This window comes from Syngnathus floridae, chromosome 2 (genome assembly GCF_059516105.1).
Source record: "Syngnathus floridae isolate MCC-2025c chromosome 2, RoL_Sflo_1.0, whole genome shotgun sequence".
Taxonomy (NCBI): domain Eukaryota; kingdom Metazoa; phylum Chordata; class Actinopteri; order Syngnathiformes; family Syngnathidae; genus Syngnathus; species Syngnathus floridae.
Window position 1 is genome coordinate 5,472,501 of NC_142414.1, and position 13,187 is coordinate 5,485,687.

At 45.4% G+C, this 13,187-nt stretch overlaps 1 long non-coding RNA gene across 1 annotated transcript; it reads right to left on the reverse strand.

The window, feature by feature from the left end:
* Window positions 1-10,417: 10,417 nt before the first annotated feature.
* Window positions 10,418-12,830, reverse strand: LOC148401338 (uncharacterized). The gene is made up of 3 exons (XR_015857200.1): window positions 12,695-12,830; window positions 12,184-12,239; window positions 10,418-11,855 (listed from the first exon to the last, which is right to left on the reverse strand). It is a non-coding gene; the product is annotated as an uncharacterized LOC148401338 (long non-coding RNA).
* Between the last annotated feature and the right edge of the window lie 357 nt (window positions 12,831-13,187).

A 13,187-nucleotide genomic window follows, 5' to 3' on the forward strand; every position in this document is an offset into this window, starting at 1 on the left:
CAATAATTTGACTTCAAATTAAGTTCACCTATAAACGTTTTTTTTTGTTTATTTTTAGATTCAACCTTAAGTTCTCACCCAAAAGACGAAACATGCTTGCCATACCCTTGATTGTTTGCATAGTGTATGTGTGACATCCTGCACATTGTTGGTTTGCCGGGCTTGTCCTCCTACACCCTCGCGGTGGCCAAGTGCTGACGTATCTGGAAGCCTCCTCACTCATTGACTCCACTGTCGCCTTCCTCCCACGGGCTCCCTTTGTAGAATCCCGCTATTGTCCCGTCAAGGACAGCCTGTGGCATGCACAAGCTCGAGCCTAGCCCTGCACGCACTATCACGCACCGCATGGCATGCAATGGCTGCTGCAGTTTGAACTACTATTTTTACTATAATATGGCGAAAATAAATCCTGGCAAAATCTCAACACTGCACATGACATTTTGGCAAATATCTTATGGAGCGCCATGGAAGTTGACAAACGCAATTTGCTTTTTTGGGACACATAAAATGATGTGGTGGGCCGAATCTGGCCCCCGAGGCTTATATTTGAGACCAGTGGCCTCTTGACCCAGCCAGCACCACTGTAATAAAAAAAAGCACTTCACAAATCATGACATCATTCGGATCAGACGATATCCCGTCCGATGTAACTACTCCACTCGGGAGCAGGAGTTCAGAAATGTGTCAGTCGAGAAATGTAGACCAAGTCCAGCCACAGATGAGCCATGACCAGGAATCAAGTGATTTTCACAGATTTTGCTGAAAGGGTATAGCATGAGCCAAGGAAGAAGAGCTCATCAACTTTTGTGAGTGATCCATAAATATCCTGCTTTTATAGGCTATGCACGCTTTGCCTGAAATGTGGCTTTCTCGGATGTTAAACATTCCTGCTTGGCCTGAGTGAGGCGTGGGATTATTGGTGAAATATAACGGGTGAGCAAGGAAAGATGAGAGCAATGGAGAGTTAAAAGAGACACCTGGGGGTTGAACAAAGCAGCAGCTGGTGAGGCTTTACTTCTCCAAAACGTCTTTGCAAGTCTTTGTCAGAGGTTCAACGTTGTTAGTCGATGAACTCCTTCATATGCAATCACACCTGGGAATTCACATGGACGCTCTTGCTTCCTTATGCTGGAGTAAAAAGGGGAGTAAATGCCCCTGTCATCTTAAAACGGAGACACTTTGTCTTCAGTGTAAAGTGCTGAATGGTAAACATAACTGACCACATATTCACCTTTTATTTATTGTTCAACTCTACAGTCCCATTTTTTTTGTCTCAAAGTATGACCAAAAGCAACATTTTCAAACTATCCTAATATCTCCTCTTACAAAGCTAAACATCAGCTTCAGCCAGAGGTAATTATGTAATTTTAATCAACTGGAAGGTAAACGAGTTAGCCCTTGTTAGCTTGTTTACCTGCTAGCTCGTTTGTTTGATTAAAAGCACCATTGGCATATTGTGGCAGGGTTTCTTCTTTCTTGACACCTCTGTCATCACGTTCCGTCACCCTTAAGATATCTAAATAACTTTACCTTAATTGTGATTGTAATAAATACTTTTTTTTTTTTTTTTTTAGTTACCGTATTTTCCGGACTATAAGTCGCTCCGGAGTATAAGTCGCACCAGCCATAAAATGCCCCAAAAAGTGAAAAAAAAGATATATAAGTCGCTCCGGAGTATAAGTCGCATTTTGGGGGCAGTTTATTCGACAAAATCCCACACCAAAAACAGTCATGAACGAGCAACAACAGGCTAAACGATAGCAACAACAGGCTAAACGATAGGTATGCTAACGTGACAAACACAAACAAAGAGCTGAGAACGGGCCTGACGTAACATATAGAGTGATTAAGGACAACTATTACATAAATAACATGTTTATAAAACCATCAGTGTCACTCCAATTCATTAAATAGCAACAACAGGCTAAACGATAGGTATGCTAACGTGACAAACTCAAACAAAGAGCTGAGAACGGGCCTGACGTAACATATAGAGTGATTAAGGACAACTATTACATGAATAACATGTTTATAAAACCATCGGTGTCACTCCAATTCATCAAATAGCAACAACAGGCTAAACGATAGGTATGCTAACGTGACAAACTCAAACAAAGAGCTGAGAACGGGCCTGACGTAACATATAGAGTGATTAAGGACAACTATTACATGAATAACATGTTTATAAAACCATCGGTGTCACTCCAATTCATTAAATAGCAACAACAGGCTAAACGATAGGTGTGCTAACGTGACAAACACAAACAAAGAGCTGAGAACGGGCCTGACGTAACATATAGAGTGATTAAGGACAACTATTACATGAATAACATGTTTATAAAACCATCGGTGTCACTTCAATTCATTAAATCCATCGATCGTTCTTTGTCAACAATGGGTGCGCACGGCTGAGGACGCTTGCATTTCAAAATATTCCACATATTCCACAGGCTCATATAACGATAGATAAACTATATTTCAAATAACTATAATACAAGCCAATAATATTATCAAACCATCCGTGCATTTTAATTCCATTAAATCCATCGATCAAATTCCTCGTCCTTTGTCAACATCGCCGCGCGTGCGCCCTGACGTCAGCCTCGTCTTTATTCCACAGATCTACTATATAACTAACTATATTGTAGCGTTAACAAAGTACAAGGATAGACGTGGGTTTGGTAAACGGCTCTTTATTAAACAAAACAAACTTCCAAGCGTGTGGCGGCGTGGACTTCCAGACAGATCGGGCGTGCGTAATGGCCATGTCCGAGCCCCGCGCACCGTTCGCGGACAACCACTCGGCCGAGCGCCGGCCCCCGACTCAGTAGAGTCGGACCGGGCGTGCGTAAAAGCCATAATAGTTTTTCAAACCTTCTATGTCACTCCAAATCCTTAATTCCTTCAAACTCTTTGTCCTCCGTGTCACTTAGAAATGATCACCGCTAATGATGTCCTTGTGTGGGCACGTTTGTATGTAAACAACCGCCGCGCCGCGCTACTGACGTCACTTGAAATAGTAATCCATTGGTACATCACGGTTCTCCAAACTTTCTTTCTGCTGCTCGATTACTGTTTTCAGCTGCATATTTTACAACTTGAAGTTTGGAACGTGCAAAATATGAGTTTCTTTTTGGTGCCATTTTTCTTAAGCCCACCCAGTTGATGAGTCACGGCCAACGGTGAAATTTAGAGCGCCCTCATCCAGTTTCGTCTGAAAATATAATTTTTTTTGGTTGTTTTATCAAAGCCCCTCCGCGAGTCGTCACCTTATCGTGGTGGAGGGGTTTGCGTGCCCCTATGATCCTAGGAGCCATGTTGTCGGGGGCTTCATGCCCCTGGTAGGGTCACCCATGGCAAACGGGTCCTAGGTGAGGGGTCAGACAAAGCACGGCTCACCCAAGCCCCTTATGAAGAAAACCATAAATGGACTTTGTTTTCCCTCGCCCGGACGCGGGTCACCGGGGCCCCCCTCTGGAGCCAGGCCTGGAGGCGGGGCTCGAAGGCGAGCGTCTGGTGGCCGGGTCTTCGCCCATGGGGCCCGGCCGGGCATAGCCCGAAATGGAAACGTGGGTCCCCCTTCTCATGGGCTCACCACCTGTGGGAGGGGCCGAAGGGGTCGGGTGCAATGTGAGCTGGGCGGCAGCCAAAGGCAGGGACCTTGGCGGTCTGATCCCCGGCTGCAGAAGCTGGCTCTTGGGACATGGAATGTCACCTCTCTGGCTGGAAAGGAGCCCGAGCTGGTGTGCGAGGCAGAAAGATTCCGACTAGATATAGTCGGACTAGCCTCCACACACAGTTTGGGTTCCGGTACAAGCCCTCTCGAGAGGGGCTGGACTCTCTTCCACTCTGGAGTTGCCCACGGTGAGAGGCGTCGAGCAGGTGTGGGTATACTTATTGCCCCCCGGCTGGGCGCCTGCACATTGGGGTTCACCCCGGTGAACGAGAGGGTAGCCTCCCTCCGCCTTCGGGTGGGGGGACGGGTCCTGACTGTTGTTTGTGTCTATGCACCAAACGGCAGCTCAGAGTACCCACCCTTCTTGGGGTCCCTGGTGCTGGAGAGCGCTCCTTCTGGGGACTCCATCGTTCTACTGGGTGACTTCAATGCTCACGTGGGCAATGACAGTGAGACCTGGAAGGGCGTGATTGGGAGGAACGGCCCCCCTGATCTGAACCCGAGCGGTGTTCTATTGTTGGACTTCTGTGCTCGACACGGATTTTCAATAATGAACACCATGTTCAAACATAAGGGTGTCCATGTGTGCACTTGGCACCAGGACACCCTAGGCCGCAGTTCGATGATCGACTTTGTAGTCGTGTCATCGGATTTGCGGCCGCATGTTTTGGACACTCGGGTGAAGAGAGGGGCGGAGCTGTCAACTGATCACCACCTGGTGGTGGGTTGGCTCCGATGGTGGGGGAAGATGCCGGTCCGACCTGGCAGACCCAAACGCTCTGTGAGGGTCTGCTGGGAACGTCTGGCAGAATCTCCTGTCAGGAAGAGCTTCAACTCCCACCTCCGGCAGAGCTTTTCCCACGTCCCGGGGGAGGCGGGGGACATTGAGTCTGAGTGGACCATGTTCCGCGCCTCCATTGTTGAGGCGGCCGACCGGAGCTGTGGCCGTAAGGTCGTTGGTGCCTGTCGTGGCGGCAATCCCCGAACCCGCTGGTGGACACCGGCGGTAAGGGATGCCGTCAAGCTGAAGAAGGAGTCCTATCGGGCCGTTTTGGCCTGCGGGACTCCGGAGGCAGCTGACAGGTACCGGATGGCCAAGCGGAACGCGGCTTCGGCGGTTGCTGAGGCAAAAACCCGGGCGTGGGAGGAGTTCGGTGAGGCCATGGAGAATGACTTTCGGACGGCTTCGAGGAAATTCTGGTCCACCATCCGGCGTCTCAGGAGGGGGAAGCAGTGCAACGTCAACACTGTTTACAGTGGGGATGGCGTGCTGCTGACCTCGACTCGGGACGTCGTGAGTCGGTGGGGAGAATACTTCGAAGACCTCCTCAATTCCACCTACACGCCTTCCATTGAGGAAGCAGGGCCTGGAGACTCTGAGGCGGATTCTCCAATCTCTGGGGCCGAAGTCACTGAGGTAGTCAAAAAACTCCTCGGTGGCAAGGCCCCGGGGGTGGATGAGATCCGCCCGGAGTTCTTAAAGGCTCTGGATGTTGTGGGGCTGTCATGGCTGACACGCCTCTACAACGTTGCGTGGACATCGGGGACAGTGCCTCTGGATTGGCAGACTGGGGTGGTGGTTCCCCTCTTTAAGAAGGGGGACCGGAGGGTGTGTTCCAATTACAGGGGAATCACACTCCTCAGCCTCCCTGGTAAGGTCTATTCAGGGGTGCTGGAGAGGAGGGTCCGTCGGGAGGTCGAACCTCGGATTCAGGAGGAGCAGTGTGGCTTTCGTCCTGGCCGTGGAACAGTGGACCAGCTCTACACCCTCGGCAGGATCCTCGAGGGTGCATGGGAGTTCGCCCAACCAGTCCACATGTGTTTTGTGGACTTGGAGAAGGCGTTCGACCGTGTCCCTCGGGAGGTTCTGTGGAGGGTGCTTCGGGAGTACGGGGTGCCGAGCCAACTGATAAGGGCGGTTCGGTCCCTGTATCACCGATGCCAGAGTCTGGTCCGCATTTCCGGCAGTAAGACGGATTCGTTCCCAGTGAGGGTTGGACTCCGCCAAGGCTGCCCTTTGTCACCGATTCTGTTCATAATTTTTATGGACAGAATTTCTAGGCGCAGCCGAGGCGTTGAGGGGGTCCGGTTTGGGGACCTCAGCATCGCGTCTCTGCTTTTTGCAGATGACGTGGTGCTGTTGGCTTCTTCAGGCCGTGATCTCCAGCTCTCGCTGGAACGATTCGCAGCCGAGTGTGAAGCGGTCGGGATGAGGGTCAGCACCTCCAAATCCGAGTCCATGGTCCTCGATCGGAAAAGGGTGGAATGCCCTCTCCGGATCGGGGATGAGATCCTGCCCCAAGTGGAGGAGTTCAAGTATCTTGGAGTCTTGTTCACGAGTGAGGGGAGGATGGAGCGTGAGATCGACAGGCGGATCGGTGCAGCGTCGGCAGTAATGCGGACCCTGTACCGGTCCGTTGTGGTGAAGAGAGAGCTGAGCCAAAAGGCAAAGCTCTCAATTTACCGGTCGATTTACGCTCCTACCCTCACCTATGGTCACGAGCTATGGGTCGTGACCGAAAGAACGAGATCTCGGATACAAGCGGCCGAAATGAGTTTTCTCCGCAGGATGTCCGGGCTCTCCCTTAGAGATAGGGTGAGAAGCTCGGTCATCCGGGAGAGACTCGGAGTAGAGTCGCTACTCCTCCACGTTGAGAGGAGCCAGATGAGGTGGCTCGGGCATCTTATCAGGATGCCTCCTGGACGCCTCCCTGGGGAGGTGTTCCGGGCATGTCCCACCGGTAGGAGACCCCGGGGACGACCCAGGACGCGCTGGAGAGACTATGTCTCTCAGCTGGCCTGGGAACGCCTTGGGATCCCCCGGGATGAGCTGGATGAAGTGGCTGGGGAGAGGGAAGTCTGGGAGTCCCTCCTAAAGCTGCTGCCCCCGCGACCCGACCCCGGATAAGCGGAAGAAGATGGATGGATGGATGGATGGATGTTTTATCAAAGTCAAAGTCTGCTTTATCGTTGATTTTTTTTTTTTTTATATACTAAGACACGCAAAGAGATTGAAATTACGTTTCCACTATCCCTTGGTGAGATAGTACACATGTGCATACAAGCAACACAAAAAAAACAAGAAGGCACAAACAATGAATAAATAAGAGTGTTGAATAAATGATAAATAAACAAATAATAATAAATAATAATAATAAATATAATAGGAGCAAAAATGGAGCAAGTGTACATACAGCAGACAGTGGACTTGGATATGGTGCTTTAAAGTGTTAATTGCTTTATTTGATGTTTTCTCTATTTTTTATGTTTTGAATATGTTCAAGATAAAGATATAAAAGCATGTGAAGTGATCAACTATACTAAAAATAACATGGGAAGTGGTCAACTATACTTGTAAGTGATGTCTTAATGATCAAGTAAAAATTTGTGAAAAAAACATATATAAGTCGCTCCTGAGTATAAGTCGCCCCCCCACCCAAACTATGAAAAAAACCGCGACTTATAGTCCGGAAATTACGGTAGCTCCCGCTAGTTTGTTTACTGGCTTGTTTGTTTGATTAAAAGCACCGTTGGCAAACTGTGGCAGGGTTTCTTCTTTCTTGACTTGGATTTGACACCTCTGTCATCACGTTACGTCACCTTTTAGATATCGATATTTTTACATTTATTGCGATTCATTCTAATTTAGACCCAGTGTTGAAAATGTTTTGGGAAAACCTAATCTAATGACTCAAAACAACAGCAAAAGTAACGAACCGCTAAATATTTAGAGAGAAGAAAGCATTATCAAAAGCTTTTATTGGCTTTTAGGCTCGTTCTTTTTCCTGAGCTGTCCTTTGATGTGCTTAGACTAATGGAGATCAATCTCCGAGTGAGTATGCACAAGGGATTAGATTAGAAAATAGCGTTGTCACATTCAACACGTCATGAAAATGAGCTCAGCCGGCTCGAGATTTCATGGGCCCGAGTGCATAAAAAAGGTTACACGTGAACTCTAACATGATCCACCTTGAGCGAACTCGTTTTTGTTGTTTACCTACCCGTAACCAAAACACACTGTTTCCTGGAAAAGGCCAAATGCAATGCAGTCATAAACAGAGACATGTAGAATATTCTGTAGAATTTTTCAGATGCTCATGTTGGGCCTGCTTTAGAAACATGCACTCGGAATTACTCTGGAGAGTCTCATAGCAACTTTTTTGGTTCAAATGGCTTTTGTTTGGTGCTGCACTGTATCATGAGCAAAAATCTTTATTTTGCCGCTTATCCTGGTCAGGGTGGTGTGTACGCTGGAGTCTAATGCTGTTGACTCTGGCCAAGAAGCAGCATAAACATTGGACTGCTCGCCAGACAACTCGATGTTTTTTTCCCAGCTAATCATCTTCAATTTTGACATGGAAAGGATTTGTTTGGACTGTGAGAGAAAACCAGAGCATTTACGGCCTGAACTACAACTGCTCAATGGAACACCTTAGAGCAAAAAGTTGAGGAAATGCAGAAAGAAAGAAAATGCGTATCGTATCGCCGGCTGACTGAGCTCATCACGTATATAAAGTCAAGAGATAACTTTAAGAGGGTTATTTATTTGGTCCATCCCGTGAGAGACATCTTCTTTGAATTTTATTGTATCTGGCACTTGACTTGACGCCACGGTAAGCTGTGGACAGATGTTCCCTTCACACATAATACAGTTCAGTCGTCTGGTTTTCTTTGGGGCAATTTGCTGTAGCGGACAGCACCAGTGAGCTTTCTCAAATGGCTGGAGTGAAGGTGAGTGAAACAAGTAATTGGAAAAAAATATGGGTGATGAGTGGGGAAGACCTTTCCAATCCGTGGGATATTGAATAAAGACATTTATGGCTCTAGGTTGATTACAGTCTGTCAACACTGACCATGTGTCACCAGATGAGCTTCGCCTTATTGAAAACCAGACAAAGTGAAGGAAATATCCCTTGTCTGGCCTGCAAGTATATTCTAGTATTCTGGAATTGTATTGAAAGATTGGTTAAAAATCTTCACGATAAGAAATAGAAATGTACAGTATGTATAAAAAGTCTACACACCCCAGTTTGAATACAAGGGTTTGTAATATTAAAATATGAGACGAGATCATTTATTATAAGTGGAAAAATGTTTTTAATTTTTTTTCTTTTACTTCCTAACAGGCGGCTCGGTGGCGCACTGGGTAGCACGTCCGCCTCACAGTTAGGAGGGTGCTTAGGACTTTACTTCTCTGTAACAAATTAGGTCCATAAATGCACAGTAGAGCTTTAGCAGTACATTTTACTACCTAACTGACCTGTGGTGTAAAACAAAACTGACCCTGTCCCCATGAAGGAACTTTTTGAATAAATGTATAAAAATTTCACCACAAATCAAAGCTCTAGTCAAAAGTCTTCCCAGAAGAATGAAAGGTGCGATAGCAACAGTGTCAAATAATTTAATTAACTCTTTGTCTGATTTGTAATCGTTCCCTGAAATATCAAATTAATTATCAAAATAGGAAACGTCACTGTAAAATGTGAAAATGATGTGAACATTTTTGCATGATCCCAGTTGAGACTTTAGTCATGAATTCTTCAAACTAAGGGTGTAACTGTATATTATGGGCCAAAATATATTTGTGTATTTGTGTGTGTGTCTGTGTGTGTGATTAGGACTGGGCAAACACACCCTTCCTCAGTACCAAACATTTCTCCAATCAGTGAAGGTCGCTGGAGTTCGATAGCTGCTGTGTAAGCCTCTCTAAGTGAGAAAAGATGTGGTGGCTTCGTGCTCGGCACAGCACTTTGGTCTAAGATGGAGACAATTCACAGTCATTTTTCGGGAAACACTACTGGATTCCAATGTCTGACAGAGTCTGACTCCTTGCAGTGAAGGTGACGCTTCTCAACTTACTCCGATGATGTTGGTTTATAAAACAGTTTGCGATTAAAGTAATTGCTGCAGAATTTTCTATTTGGCTTTTTTTCCACTATAAGGTGATATTCATTGATACAACTTATAGAATCAACTTAGCGATGGCTTATTTTTTTTCTTATTCTTATCAGAGGAGTTAAAAATAGTGGATGCGCTCACACATTAAAGTGCATATAAAGAACTGGGGGTGGTAGGTCCTGGTGGTCTGCTAGGCCAAGTTCTGCTGGTGTTTAGTGTTGTGACGTGAGCGCTGGCCTCAGAGTAATAAAGATGTCTCCCCAACTTCAAACTTAAAGGTCTGACTAACATAGTCTGACTTCAGACCACACAGGAAAGCCACTGGCGGAGCGGGCGGGTGGGTTGGGGTGGGGGGGGGCTGTGGGGTTACTGGCCCCCTATAAAATATTTCTTTCCAGGAATTTGTTTCCACATTTCCAGCCGTCCCCTGTCGGGGACACAAAATTTGTCTTTATTTATGTCTTTATATTTTTTTGAAGACTTAATTATTTTTTTTATTCTTGGCCCCCCAAGGAAAAATATCTAGCTCCGCCAATGACAACAAGATCACAGTAGGATTGGACTGCAAGTGATTGGACTGCAAGCCTTTCTGCTTATGGACAAGGTGGATACTTTTTGAATGACATCACATTTAACCATATCTCATAAAACTGAGTCTGTTTCACATATTTTATTGACGTCATCCACAGCAAGGGCCTTAATTTTTTTCCAAACTACTTTATCAGCTGGTACTTGTGGGCTCTATTACGGAAAATAACTGAGAAGCACTGATTTACAGTAACACAATTAATGACAAACACAGAGCAGAAGGACCAGAGGCAGAAAATTGGTGTATTTGTCTTAGTCACAATTATACAGCAGCCTCGTTTTTTACATAGTAGTTTTTATTGGCGATGCCGAAATGAGTGGTTTATGTCAGTGAACGTTTTCATCAAACACGATACACGACAACATTTTCCTCTTTGAGATTCCAAGACACTTTTGTGTACAAAGGAACATCTGGCTTGAAGTGGTTCACCCATTTTGGAAATCTGGTGCATGCCGATGCCCCACTTTATAGGGAGCAATCGAGACTCGGGCCAAGAAAGAAAATGTTGGAGGAAGTTCCGCAAATATTAACCGCACAAAACAGTGTCTGAATGATGGATGTCCTGTTTGCATTATGTCCAGCGACTCATTAATGATGTCACGTGTTGCCATTGCCACATCGCAGGTCTGCACAATGTTGGCCGAGGCTGAGGCAGTGACAGCACATAGCCTCGGTCTCGGAATCCGACAACAAACCAGGGAGCATCTTCCATGACACCACAACAATGACCCCAGTCAGTCTTGCTGTTTAATCTCATCCACATATTGCAGAGTCTCTGTCTGGCAGGTAAATGTTATGCAAAGACGGATCCGGTTGTTACTACTTCTCAACCTCATCCTGCTACTGACAGGAAATGGGCAAACCAAACTCAAATAATGGTTCGAGCTGTCAAACTGTTTAGAAGACTCACTTTGGCTTTAACAGATTCTAAAGCCTGCTCTTACTTGGAAACTGAAACGGACACGTTTAACTGTGCAGCACGTGCGCTAAGCAAGTTGGGTGACAACTCTATATGTTTATCTTTTTAGACTTCCTGTTGGTGTCATTTACAGCTACCCCCATGCTTTTGTCCAAATTGGGCATGATTTAAATTTGTGTTTGTCAAACTTTACGGACACGTTAAACTGTGCGGCACGTGCGCTAAGCAAGTTGGGTAACAGCTCTACATGTTTATCTTTTTGGACTTCCTGTTGGTGTCATTTCTAGCTACTCCCATGCTTTTGTCCAAATTGGCCATGATTTAAATGTGTGTTTGTCAAACTTTATTGAGCCAAGGGGCCCGTTTTTCACAAAGAAATTCTAACCTTACACGACCAAAAATAAGTAGCAATTAAAATTCTAACTGTTAATACAGCACAGAATAGTATAGATTTTTTGTCAAACACAAAATGTGAGAGGTAAAACCAGTCATTACCTTCCAAAACAAAACTAGGTCATCATTCCTTATGTAAACCGGCAGGTCCAAATCGCCTGGTAGTGATGGATGGAGTGACACAGGTCATGCTGCCAGGGTCTGAATGCCTTCACGTTATATTTGTGAAAGATTTGTGTTTATGTTTGTGCGTGTTTACAGGAATGTATAAATGGGACTTGCCTTTCAGCCAAAGGGCCGGCGGTTGTTTGGATTGACCTCCACAGTTGCCATCTTTGTTCTAGTGTCTGCTGCTGTCAGTGTCGGTCCGCTGGCTCGCTCTTCAAATTGTTTGATAGACAAAGAAAGTGAGAAGGAATTCCAAATGTTTGTATTTTACTATGTTAGCGGACAGCTGATGATGATTATCCGGAGATCCGGAGATCGGTCGTGCAAAGATCATATGAGGTGTGTGTGGCTTTAGCATTACATTCCAGAGTTAAAGGTCAGCTATAAGATGTCTTGCCAAGAGGCTGGGCATAGGATCACTTGAATTGATTTTGTGGCATAAAATGGCATCCTGATTACAAGATTTGTCTTTTTCTATTGTGTCATAAATCTCCGTAGTGTTTGGAATCCTTCTGGAATTTCCATCCATTTAATGCCCACCTGCACAAGTTGTATCAAGAGTAGTTTAGAGTTACACCGTATGTCCAAGTGTTTGCCTACAAAGTGTACACAAAAATGTGTTAGAAAAAAAATCACATCTGTGTGAGAAACTACATTTTTTAAAAGAAAAGCGAATTTGAGTCTATAATCAAAACCATAAATTCTGATGGTGATCTAATCTGAGCAATTTTTACTGGAAAGAGATTCAAGCTGTACTGGTATGACCACAACATTTCCCAGATGATCAATTAGGCCTTAAATACTATTGACTTGGCACCATCTGACGTTTGGACAAAAGGAAACGGTGATTCGATTCTTGTCTAAACATTCCAAACAAACTAATTTCCGACAAAAGGCATCGCGGCATTCCCAAAATTGCCTAGACTGTATTTCCAATCAGTCTTGTGGTCATTCAAAAAATTTTCTTTTCTATATTAGTCTCATATTATCCTGACATTTTAGTCACAGTAGTCAGCATTAATTAAGGAAAACTGTTTTAGAAAGTTCCAACCTTTTTATAATCCAAGTCCAGCTTCCTTCCTGCTTCCCTAGGCCCTCCAAGCAACGTTTTTTCCCCCCCACACTAAAGACAATCATTTTATCCCCTGGCCTTGACAGATTGCGACCAGGTGCTCTGCATCACCGTCTGACTGTAGCAGGCGTCGACTTTTCAGAGCGAGACCGCATGTGTGTGTGTATCTCACAGTGAAGTATTAACAGGTGTCCGTGGCTATTAGCAGGTGTTTATAGACGTGTCCCACACGGAGGTGGAAGTCTCCCAATGATCATGGAAAATTACTGAGACAAAATTCACGCTGGTGATTAACTAAATAAGACTTCGCTGCCAAGAGCCCTGAAAGAGACGAATCATATGCTCTAATAATGTATGTGCATGTTTATATACTAGTGTGTATCTATAGATGTCAGTGCTTCAATTATTTACTGTTCCCCCCCCCCATCGCAGAAAGAAGAAAATATGTTATGCCTCATCCAACTCAATGCCA